Raw genomic sequence first — 13,235 nt, 5'->3', positions numbered from 1 at the left:
CGTTTATTTGTGGTGCTTTCTGCCGAGAATATATTTTTAAATCTGTGCTTGAAATATTGATCTATTTTCCTCTTGGTCAATTTAATTCCCACGCAAGTTTAACACCATCACTGGGATTTTTCCTAATTCTGGTGCAATTAGGAAGAAAGATCTATTTTTTTATTTTTTTCACCCCTTTTGTGAGCTGAGGATGTCCCAAAGTGTTTTACAGCCAGTGAAATACTATTTCTGAAGTGCAGTCACTGAATTAAAAAGAACTTTGACAGAACTTTGAAACAAGCTTTGGTGTAAATTAAATGATTATAGGTCAGGGGATAAATTGCCATATCTCCGTTGCAACTTGCAGAGAAGGTGCGAGGTCCAGTGTATTCTTTTTCTCTCACAAAGTCATTGTCTGCTGGATGTTTTACAATACGAAAGACACTATATAAATCCAAGTAGTTGATGCACTGGTCAAAATTACAATACACGTATGGACACCATTGGTGCATTATCATCCAGACTAACTATAAACAGGACTTGACAGGGTAGATGCAGGAAAGATGTTCCCGATGGTGGGGGAGTCCAGAACCACGGGACATTGTCTAAGGATATGGGGTAAACCTTTCAGGACTGAGATGAGAAATTTCTTCACCCAGAGAGTGGTGAGCCTGTGGAATTCGCTGCCACAGAAAGCAGTTGAGGCCAAAACATTGTATGTTTTCAAGAAGGAGTTAGATGTAGCTCTTGGGTCTAAAGGGATCAAAGGATATGGGGTGAAGGTGGGAACAGGCTACTGAGTTGGCTGATCAGCCATGATCATAATGACTGGCGGAGCAGACTTGATGGACCGAATGTCCTCCTCCTGCTCCTATTTTCCATGTTCACATCGATGTCAATCAAACCAAAAACCAAACTCACTGGATGGTAATTAATTATAAAATTTATTTCATCTCTGCAAATAATCTCTGAGTTAGTTATTGGTATGAACCTCCTCTGCTTCTTATTTCTTTCTGCTCAGGGTAGGCTGAACTGTAAATCTGATGCCCTCACAGTCCAGCAAGTTCAATAGCAGAGAAGCACTTGTTCCCCTGCTGAGACTGCAGGTGGCAATGTTGCACTCTGCGACTGTTCAACTCGGGCACTCCGTGTCAAGAGGTAATAAGACAATTGCAAAGCCCAATAGATGCGTCAACTTCAAATACAAAGATACTGAGAGACTTCCACAGCTGGAATTTAGGCCCCAAGCCATGGGATTCGTTCCCAACACCACTCCAGCTCTTTCAAGATACTATTTAAACCCTACTTCAAACAAGCTAATTGTTGATACAGCACAGACGGTGTTGGATCTGCACTCTCAACCTTCGCTCAGTGGTGACCTCAAGAAGATCAAGAGTTCAAACCCCACACCAGAAACTTCATCCCATTATGCAGGCTGATACTCCCAATGCACTACCGAGACAGTATTACAATGGCAAATCTGCTGACTTTTCAATGAGATGCTAAATCGAGACCCTGTCTGCCCTCAGGTAGCTGTAAAAGATCCCATGGCACTATTCCAAAGAAAAGCAAGGGTGTTTTTCCCAGAATCCTAGCCAACATTTATTCCACAACCAACATCAATCAAACACGGTATCTGGTCATTTCACACCGAGCCACATAGCTAGATATTGGGACAGATCAACAAAAGGTTCTGCAGGAATTATACAAAAGAGATAGGCAGAGAGATTTAGGGAGGGATTTCCAAATCTGAGGGCCTAGACAGCTGAAGGCATGCCTGCCAGTGGTGGAGTGAACAAAATCAGGGTTGCACATCTGAATTGGCAGAGGACTGAGAGCCCGGAGAATGGTAGGATTGAACAGAGTTACAGGGATAGGGAGGGGCAAGTCCATGGAGGGATCTAAATATCAGGATGCGAGTTTTAGATTTGTGGCCTTGACAGTCTAGAAGCTAATGTAGGTCAGCAAGCACGGGATAATTTTTTTTTGTTCATTCATGTGATGCGGACATCACAGGCCAGGCCAGCATTTATTGCCCATCTCTAATTGCCCTTGGTGGACAGGCTTTGGGGAGTCAGGAGGTGAGTTATTTGCCGCAGGATTCATAGCCTCTGACCTGCTCTTGCAGCCACGGTATTTATATGGATACTCCAGTTCAGTTTCTGGTCAATGGTAGCCCCTAGGATGTTGATAGTGGGGGATTCAGCGATGGTAATGCCATTGAATGTCAAGGGGAGATGGTTAGATAGTTAGATTCTCTCTTGTTGGAGATGGTCATTGCCTGGCATTTGTGTGGCGCGAGTGTTACTTGCCACTTATCAGCCCAAGCCTGGATATTGTCCAAGTCCTGCTGCATTTCTACACAGACTGCTTCAGTATCTGAGGAGGTGTGAATGGTGCTGAACATTGTGCAATCATCAGCAAACATCCCCACTTCTGACCTTATGATTGAAAGAAGGTCATTGATGAAGCAGCTGAAGATGGTTGGGCCTAGGACACTATCCTGAGGAACTCCTGCAGTGATGTCCTGGAGCTCAGATGATTGACCTCCAACAACCACAACCATCTTCCTTTGTGCTAGGTATGACTCCAACCAGCGGAGAGTTTTCCCCCTGATTCCCATTCACTTCAGTTTTGCTCAGGCTCCTTGATGCCATGCACGGTCAAATGGTGCCTTGATGTCAAGGGCAGTCAATCTCATCTCACCTCTTGAGTTCAGCTCTTTTGTTCAATTCATTCCGCATGATATCAAGAAATGACTGAAGGCACTGGATACTGTCAAGGCGATGGGCCCTGACAATATTCCGGCAATGGTACTGAAAACCTGTGCTCCAGAACTTGCCATGCCCCAAGCCAATCTGTTCCAACCAAGGCTGTAATGAAGTCAGGAACTGAGTGGCCCTGGTGGAACCCAAACTGAGCATCACTCAGCAGGCAAGTGCTGCTTGATGGCACTGTTGATGACACCTTCTCTCACCTTACTGATGATTGAGAGTACGCTGATGGGACAGTAATTGGGTGTTTGGGACTTTCCTGCTTTTTGTGTACAGGACATACCTGGGCAATTTTCCACATTGCAGAGTAGATGCCAGTGTTGTTATCTTTGGCCTCCTTATCTCGAGAGACAATGGATACGCGCCTGGAGGTGGTCAGTGGTTTGTGAAGCAGTGCCTGGAGTGGCTATAAAGGCCAATTCTAGAGTGACAGGCTCTTCCACAGGTGCTGCAGAGAAATTTGTTTGTCAGGGCTGTTGCACAGTTGGCTCTCCCCTTGCGCCTCTGTCTTTTTTCCTGCCAACTACCAAGTCTCTTCGACTTGCCACATTTTAGCCCCGTCTTTATGGCTGCCCGCCAGGGTAGATGCCAGTGTTGTAGCTGTAATAGAACAGCTTGGCTTGGGGCGCGGCAGGTTCTGGAGCACAGGTCTTCAGTACAATTGCCGGAATACTGTCAGGGCCCATAGCCTTTCCAGTATCCAGTGCCTTCAGTCGTTTCTTGATATCACGCAGAGTAAATCGCATTGGCTGAAGTCTGGCATCTGTGATGCTGGGGACTTCAGGAGGAGGCCGAGATGGATCGTCAACTCGGCACTTCTGGCTGAAGATTGGTGCAAATGCTTCAGCCTTATCTTTCGCACTGATGTGCTGGGCTCCCCCATCATTGAGGATGGGGATATTTGTGGAGCCACCTACTCCAGTTAGTTGTTTAATTGTCCACCACCATTTACGGCTGGATGAGGCAGGACTGCAGAGCTTAGAAATGATCCGTTGGTTATGGGATTGCTTAGCTCTATCACATGCTGCTTACACAGTTTGGCACACAGATAATCTTGTGTTGTCGCTTCACCAGGTTGACACCTCATTCTGAGGTATGCCTAGTGCTGCTCCCTGCAGGCCCTCCTGTGTCATTCAATGAACCAGGGTTGGTCTCCTGGCTTGATGGAAATGGTGGAGTGGAGGATATGCCAGGCCACGAGGTTACAGATTGTGGTTGAGTACAACTCTGCTGCTGCTGATGGCCCACAGCAACTCATGGATTCCCAGTTTAGCACTGCTAGATCTGTTCAAAATCAATCCCATGTAGCACGGTGGTAGTGCCACACAACACGACGGAGGGTATCCTCAATGTGAAGGTGGGACTTAGTCTCCACAAGGACTGTGCGGTGGTCACTCCTACAATACTATCATGGACAGATGCATCTGCGGCAGGCAGATTGGTGAGGACGAGGTCAAGTATGTTTTTCCCTCTTGTTGGTTCCCTCAGCACCTGCCGCATACCCAGTCTAGCAGCTATGTCCTTTCGGATTCGGTCATCCCGGTCAGTAGTGGTGCTACCGAACCACTCTTGGTGATGGACATTGAAGTCCCCCACCCAGAGTACGTTCTGTCCCCTTGCCACCCTCAGTGCTTCCTCCAAGTGTTGTTCAACATGGAGGGGTACTGATTCATCAGTTGAGGGAGGTTGGTAGGTGGTAATCAGCAGGAGGTTTCCTTGTCCATGTTTGACCTGATGCCATGAGACTTCATGGGGTCCAGAGTCAATGTTGAGGATGCCCAGGGAAACTTCCTCTCGACTGTATACCACTGTGTCGCCACCTCTGCTGGGTCTGTCCTACCGATGGGATAGGACATACCCGGGGATGGTGATGGCAGTGTCCGGGACATTTTCTGTCAGGTGTGATTCAGTGAGTGTGACTATGTCAGGCTGTTGCTTGACTAGTCTATGGGAGAGCTCTCCCAACTTTGGCACATGCCCCCAGGCGTTAGTAAGGAGGACTTTGCAGGGTCCACAGGGCTGGGTTTGCCATTGTCGTTTCCGGTGCCTAGGTCGATGCCGGGTGGTCCATCCAGTTTCATTCTTTTTTATTGACTTCGTAGCGGTTAGATACAACTGAGTGGCTTGCTAGGCCATTTCAGAGGGCATGTAAGACTCAACCACATTGCTGTGAGTCTGGAGTCACATGGAGGCCAGACCAGGTAAGGACAGCAGATTTCCTTCCCTAAAGGTCATTAGCAAACCAGATGGGTTTTTACAACAATCGACAATGGTTTCATGGCCATCATCAGGCTAGCTTTTTTCAATTCCAGATTTATTAATTGAATTCAAATTCCACCTGCTGCTGTGGTGGGATTTGAACCCATGTCCCCACAGCAATACCCTGGGTCTCTGGGTTAATGAGTGAATGGAACTAAGTGTGAGTCAGGATCAAGGCACGTTCTTTCTATTTTTCTTTCCCGCTGTTGATTACTGTCTAATCTTTTGCATTTTTCAGATTTGCAGTACAATTGTGCATCTGATGAGATTATAAAGCCATCCCTCCATCAAAAACAACAAATTATATGTGTATATATTATATAAATATATATGAGGTGGGGTAGCTTTGTTAATGAAGGAAGGTATCAGTGTGGCGGTGAATAGTGATATAGGTGCAATACATCATGAAGTGGAATCTGTATGGATGGAAATAAGGAATAGCAAGGGGAAGAAGTCATGGGTGGGAGTCGTCTTATTGTAGGACAAAGTATGAATCAGGAAATAACAGAGGTGCGTAAGAAGGGCACTACAATTGTCATGGGTGATTTTAATCTGTATATTGACTGGACAAATCAGATTGAGAGGTAACATGGAAGACAAATTTGTCGACTGCATCAGGGATTGTTACTTAGAGCAATACATTGCAAACACGAGGGGACATAGCTTTAAGTTGAGGGGTGATAGATATAGGACAGATGTCAGAGGTAGTTTCTTTACACAGAGAGTAGTAGGGGCGTGGAACGCCCTGCCTGCAACAGTAGTAGACTCGCCAACTTTAAGGGCATTTAAGTGGTCATTGGATAGACATATGGATGAAAATGGAATAGTGTAGGTCAGATGGTTTCACAGGTCGGCGTAACATCGAGGGCTGAAGGGCCTGTACCGCGCTGTAATGTCCTATGTTCTATTGCAGAACCTACCTCGCAAAAGGCTATTTTAGACCTAATAATGTGTAATGAGGTAGAATTAATAAGAGCTATCGTAGTTAAGGATCCTCTAGGGGATAGCGATCACAACCTGGTAGAATTTCAAATTCAGTTTGAGGGTGAGCAATTCGGGTCTCAAACCAGTGTCCTCAACTTAAACAATTATAGAGGTATGAAGAAAGATTTGTCTAAAGCGGGCTAGGAAAATAGACTAACGGGAAGGTCAGCGGATGAGCAGTGCAGACATTTCATAACAATCAGCAAAAATTTCTCCCAGTCATAAAGAAAGACTCGATGAAAAGGATGAACCACCCATGGTTAACAAAGGTGGACAAGGAGTGTATGAAAAAAAATCCAGGACATACAAAGCGAAAACTAGTGGTCGGCCAGAGGATTGGGAATTTTTCGGGAACCAGCAACGGATGACTAAAAAGCTAATAGAGAGAACTGTTTATGAAAGCAAATTGCCAAGAAATATAAAAACAAACAGCAAGAGCTTCTACGGGTATAGAAAAAGAAACAGAGTAGCTGAAGTAGGCTTGGGACCCTTGGAGGATGAGATTGGAGAATTGACAATGGGGAACAGAGAAATGGCAGATAATTTAAACCAATATTTTGCAACGGTCTTCACGGTGGAGAACACTATAAACATCCCACAGATATCAGATAAACAAGGAGCTAATGGGAGGAAAGATCTCGTAACAATCTCTATCACGAGGGACAAAGTATTTGACAAATTAATGGGAAAAAGGCAGACAAGTCGTGAGACCTGGTGGCCTACATCCAAGGGTTCTGCAGGAAGTGGCTGCAGAGATAGTGGAGGCATTGGTCAAAATTTTCCAGAACTCACTGGATTCTGGAAGGGTCCCCGTGAATTGGAAAACTGCTGATGTGACGCCCCTGTTCAAGAAGGGAGGGAGGCAAAAAGCAGGAAACTATAGGCCAATCAGCCAACATTGGTCGTTGGGAAAATGCTAGAGTCCATTATTAAGAAAGAAATAGCAGGACATTTCGGAAAGCGTAACGCAATCAAACAGAGTCAACCTGGTTCTGTGAAAGGGAAATCATGTTTGACAAATTTGCTAGAGTTCTTAGGGGATATAACAAGCAGAGTTTAGTTTAGTTTAGAGATACAGCACTGAAACAGGCCCTTCGGCCCACCGAGTCTGTGCCGACCATCAACCACCCATTTATACTAATCCTACATTAATTCCATATTCCTACCACATCGCCACCTGTCCCTATATTTCCCTACCACCTACCTATACTAGGGGCAATTGCTAATGGCCAATTTACCTATCAACCTGCACGTTTTTGGCATGCGGGAGGAAACCGGAGCACCCGGAGGAAACCCATGCAAACACAGGGAGAACTTGCAAACTCCACACAGGCAGTACCCAGAATTGAACCTGGGTCACTGGAGCTGTGAGGCTGCGGTGCTAACCACTGCGCCACTGTTAATAAAGGGGAACCGGTAGATGTAGTGTAGTTCAATTTCCAGAAGGCATTCGATAAGGTGCCACATCAAAGATTATTGCACAAGAAAGGAGCTCACAGTATTGGGGGTAATATATTAGCATGGATTGGAGATTGGTTAACACACAGAAGACAGAGAGACAGGATGAATGGGTCTTTTTCAGGTTGGAAAAACATAACTAGTGGAGTGCCACAAGGATCAGTCCTGGAGCCTCAATTATTTACTATCTATATTAATGACTTGGAGGCGGGGGCAGAGTGGAATATATCCAAATTGGCTGATGGTACCAAAATAGGTGGGAGGGCATGTTGTGATGAGGACATAAGTAATCTGCAACGGGATATAGATAGGTTGAGTGAGTGGGCAAAAACTTTGCAGATGGAGTTTAATGTAGGGAAGCGTGAGGTCATCCACTTTGGTAGGAAGAATCAAAAGGCAGACTATTATTTAAATGGAGAAAGACTCCAAAAAAGAGCAGCACAGAGGGATCTGGGTGTTCTTGTGCATGAAACACAAAAAGTTAGCTTGCAGTTGCAGCAAGTAATTAAGAAGGCAAATGGAATTTTGGCCTTTATTGCTAGGGCTTGGAGTTTAAAAATAGGGAAGTCTTGTTACAACTGTACAGGGTGTTGGTGCGGCCGCACCTGGAGTACTGTGTACAGTTTTGATCCCCGTAGTTAAGAAAGGATAAACTGGCGTTGGAGGCAGTTCAAGAGATTCACCAGGCTGATTACTGGGATGAAAAGACTGACTTATCAAGAACGGCTAAATAGGTTAGGCCTTAATTCATTTGAGTTGAGAAGAATGAGGGGTAATCTTATTGAAATGTACTAGATCCTGAGGGGGCTTGACAGGGTAGATGTTATAGAGTCATAGAGTTATACAGCACAGAAACAGGCCCTTCAGACCATCGTGTCTGTGACGGCCATCAAGCACCTAACTATTCTAATCCCATTTTCCAGCACTTGGCCCATAGCCTTGTATCAGAAGATGGCGTTGAGAAGATGTCAGGGAATCTTCAACCAGGGGATGTAGTTACAGAATAAGGGGTCACTCATTTAAAACTGAGATGCAAAGGCATTTCTTCTCTCAGAGGGTAGTGAATGGCTGGAATTCTCTGCCCCATAGAGTTGTGGAGGCTAGATCACTGAAAGTATTTAAACAGGAGGTAGATACATTTTTGAAATATGGGGGAGTTGAGGGCTATGAGGAGCTGGCATGAAAGAGGAGTTGAGGTCTGGGGCAGATCAGTCATGATCTTATCGAATGGCGGGACAGACTTGAGGAGCCCAATGGCTTACTGCGCCTCCTATTTCTTATGTTCCTATGTAATGTAAGAAAAGATCCCGAGGAGTTTCACAGAAGAGTTAGAAAACAACATTAGATACCTAGCGCATAAGGCAATATTATGGCTGATGGTCAAAAACAGGGGCAAAGTGTTGGGTTTTAAGGTGGTTTTTAAGACAGTTCTCTTAGGGCAGGAAAGGTAGAGAGCTGAGGCGGTTTCGGAAGGGAATTTCAGAATTCTGTGCCCTGGCAGCCAAAGTCATGGCCACTAATGTGGAGCAATTAAAATCAGACATACTCAAGAGGCCAGAATCACTGAGATAGGGAAGGGCGTGGCTAAAGAGGGATTTGAAAACAAGGATGAAAATTTCAAAATCGATATGTTGCTTGATTGGGAGCCAATGTAGCTTAGTGAGCACAAGGGTAATAGGTGAATGGGATTTGGTGTAAGGATACAGAGTTTCTGATGATCTCAAGTTCAAGTGATTCATTTTGCTAGGAAGAACCATTAGAAGCAATATAAAATGAAGGGTATAATTGCAAAGAGGGTGTAGGAGCAGAGGCACCTGGGCTATCGGTGCATAAATCATTGAAGGTGGCAGGGTAGATTGAGAAAGCGGTTAATGAAGGATTATGGGATCCTAGGCTTTAGAAAAGGAGGCAGATACCAAAGCAAGCAAGTTATGATAAACCTGCACAAACCACTGCTTGGGCCTCAACTGGAGTATTGTTTCCAGTTCTGGGCACCAAACTTCAGAAAGAATGTGAAGGCATTAGGGAAGGTACAGAAAAGATTCACGAGAATGGTTCCCCATGAATGAGAAACTTCTGTTACATGGATAGATTGGAGAAGCTGGAGTTTTCTCCTTGGAGATGAAAAGATTAAGAGGAGATTTGATAGAAGTGTTCAAAATCATGAGGCGCTGGACAGGGTAGAACAGGAGAACCTGTTCCCTTTGGCAGAAGGATCGAGAACCAGAGGACACCGGTTGAAGGTGATTGACCAAACAATCAATGGAGACAAGAGGAACAACATTTTTACACACCCAACGCTTAGGATCGGGAATGCACTGCCTGAGTGTGGGATGGAGGCAAATTCAATCGTGGTTTTCAAAGGCAATTGGATAATAATCTGAAGAGAAAACATTTGCACGGCTATGGGGAAAAGACAGAAGAGTGGGACTAGGTGAGTTGCTCTTGTAGAGAGCCAGCATTGTCACGACAGGCCAAATGGCCCCCATCTGTGCTGTAACCATTCAATTATATTAAGTTTACAGGGTGTGGAATGTAGCAGGCCAGTCTGGAGTGTGTTGGAATAGTCAGGTTTAGAGGTAGCAAAGCCACGAATGAAGAATTCTGCAACTTGAACAAAGTTGGGCAATGTTAGAGATGGAAATAGACAGTCTTAGCGATCGTGCGGATATGTGGTTGGAAGTTCATCTCCGGGTGAAGGGTGACACCAAGTTTGGGAATAGTGTGGTTCGGTCTCATACAGTTGTCTGGGTTGAAACATGGCCAATTGGAAAAACAGGCATTTCATGATTCAACGAGATGACCCTTGATTCCCAATAAAAAAAGTTTGCGATGTCCCTGTGGGATGCAGTGCATTTGTCTGACCCTGTGCTGTCCTCACTCATCTTCCGCTGGGGAGCAGTCACTCTTGTGAAGAAAACCCTATATCCCAAATGAGAAATATTAATTTCATTGGTTGGAAACTTACGTTGAACATTTCATGGCAAAATCTTAGAGCTAACTTAAAAAAAAATCTGGCATCCAAGATGACCACTGTAATTTGCATCTGAAACACCTTTGCACATTCCAAGGCCCCAACCGGAGTCTGACATCAAACAAGAAGCCCAGCCAGAACAATGCTTTGGTTAAATGAGTAGATTATCCAGATCATCCTCATTAGCAGGACATTCAAAGCCATTTCGAGGCATTCATAAGTGGAAATGTCCCTCCCGGGGGTGAACACTGATGACACCACTGTAGAGAGGTTATGGATTTTACACTTTGGACCTCATTAAAAACCCAGCGGATTGAAAGGACCATGTGACTCTCTGTCCGTCTCTGGAAAAAATGGAAGTTTTGTTACACAGAGAAGAGGCAAGCAGTAACTGAGACTGTAACAGCAGAGAAGGCTGTGTGCCTCCCTTTCTTTCTTTGTCTCGCGCCAGGAAACATCAAGTTTGAAAACCCTCTGCGGCTGTAGACCCTACAAGCTGACAGACTGCAACAGCCAGAGACAAGGGGAAGAGAGCCACCTACAAGTTTGCCTTCAAGAAAACCCTGAGCAAAGTAGGTCAGCCACAAAGTTCTCTATGACCAGCTATGGACATCCTCAATGCAACTTCAGCCGGAAGATCATCAAATCATCCAACACCACCGCCGGTGTATTTACCTTTTATTTATTCTGGACTTTAATCCAACCAAAATAACCCAGTTTGCACTCGGGTGAATGTGTGGCGAATGCGAAGCGTATTTTTTATTATTTTTAAATTGGTTTTAGATTGCTAAGTAGAATAAATTTACCTCCTTTTTGTTGAAACTCGAGAAAACCTGTCAAATTGGTTATTTCACAGTCACACGAAAGTGAAAAGGTAAAACACTCACAGAGGGGGTAAGCACAACCACTGTCAGATAAGAGGAAAGACACGATGGGCAACTGTGATCCCCCTCCTCACGTGGCTGTAACACTCTCCTGTCAGAAGGAGTTAAAAGGAGGTTCAGCCCCATCTGCTGGACTCGGGTCCATCTCATCTCTGCTGGCTCTTTCAAACCCAACCTGCAGCTTCACTTCACCACGGCAGGAGCGAGGCCATGTTCTTTGGGAACTGGGCTGACCGATCCTTTGTCCCCTTCACCGTCAGGTCAGATTACCTGAAGGTGCTGGGGATATGGTTCGGAAGTGCCGGGGCGTGCACCAAAACATGGGAGGAGCGAGTAGCCAAGGTACGACAAAAGTTGGGCATGTGGGGGCAGCGATCTCTCTCCATTGTGGGTAAGAACCTGGTCATCAGGTGCGAGGCGCTCACGTTGTTGCTCTACGTGGCGCAGGTCTGGCCCATACCCCACTCCTGCGCCGTGGCAGTCACCCGAGCCATTTTCCGCTTCGTCTGGGGATCTAAAATGGACCGGGTCCGGAGGGACACGATGTTCAAATCTCTGGACATGGGCGGGAAAAATGTACCCAACGTGGCCCTCATCCTGATGACCACCTTCGTGTGCAGCTGCATCAAGCTATGTGTAGATCCCCAGTACGCAAACTCCAAGTGTCACTACGTGCTGAGGTTCTATCTGTCCCCGGTGTTGCGAAGGATGGGCCTGGTCACATTGCCACGGAACGCACCATGCAGTTGGGCGGCGCCGTACCACCTATCCTTCGTGGAGCAGTTTCTGCGGGAAAACACCTTTGACCACCGGTCCATCAGGCAGTGGTCTGCACGGAATGTCCTCAAGGCCCTACGGGAAAAGGAAACGGTGGATCCTGTCGGATGGTTCCCCGAGCAGACCGAAGAAGTCATTTGGCGGAATGCCTCATCACCAGAACTTTCAAACAAGCACCAAGACGTAGCTTGGCTGGTGGTGAGAAGGGCCCTCCCCGTCAGATCCTTCATGCACACCCGAAGTCTCGCCCCCTCCGCACAGTGCCCCCGCGTTGGCTGTGGTGGGGAAGAGACGGTCGCCCACCTCCTCCTGGAATGTGCCTTTGCAAAGCAGGTGTGGAAAGAGATGCAGTGGTTTTTGTCAAGGTTCATCCCAAGCAACTCTGTAACACAGGAGTCTGTGCTCTACGGGCTGTTCCCAGGGACGCACACCGAGACAAACATCAACTGCTGCTGGAGGCCTATCAATTCGGTGAAAGACGCCCTTTGGTCTGCCCGAAACTTGCTGGTCTTCCAGCGCAAAGAGTTGTCCACCACCGAATGTTGCAGACTGGCACATTCCAAGGTCCAGGACTACGTGCTGAGGGACGCACTAAAGCTTGGGGCAGCCGCAGCAAAGGCTCAATGGGGAAAGACCACAGTGTAAGGTTCCCCCACCAAGCTGGACTGAGGGGCTGAATCCATGGGAAACCCCTCGAACTGTATCGTTAATATTCTGAATTGCTGTAAATGTAAAACTGTAATTGACATGACAATTGTGAAACGGAAGGGTTGGGAAGAAACTCATGACAGTATTGAAGGAAACTGATCTCCCTTGCAATGTTTGTATTTTTTGGTGCTGTTTGGAAACTGTTTGGCAATGTAATTTTTACAGATTTTTATGAATAAAGTATATTTTGGAAATAAAAAAAAATTTTTTACAATCAATTGTTCAACAGCCTTTAGCTCCATTTGTGGTAGTTTTCAGTAGCCCCCAATCAAAATAACTATCTTACTAAAGTGTTTAAAATTGAAAAAACACAACTTTTCCAATGTCTCTGTCTCTGTGTGTTTTTCTCCCGGGTGTTGCTTGTCCAGGAGATTTATCCTCATTTTCCTCAGACTCCCGGGTAATCCAGGAGGGTTGGCAACCGCCTCGTCGCTCTGC

Source organism: Heterodontus francisci, chromosome 29, assembly GCF_036365525.1.
Source record: "Heterodontus francisci isolate sHetFra1 chromosome 29, sHetFra1.hap1, whole genome shotgun sequence".
Taxonomy (NCBI): Eukaryota; Metazoa; Chordata; class Chondrichthyes; order Heterodontiformes; family Heterodontidae; genus Heterodontus; species Heterodontus francisci.
The sequence above is the reverse complement of the archived record's forward strand: the minus strand, read 5'-3'. Positions refer to the sequence as shown.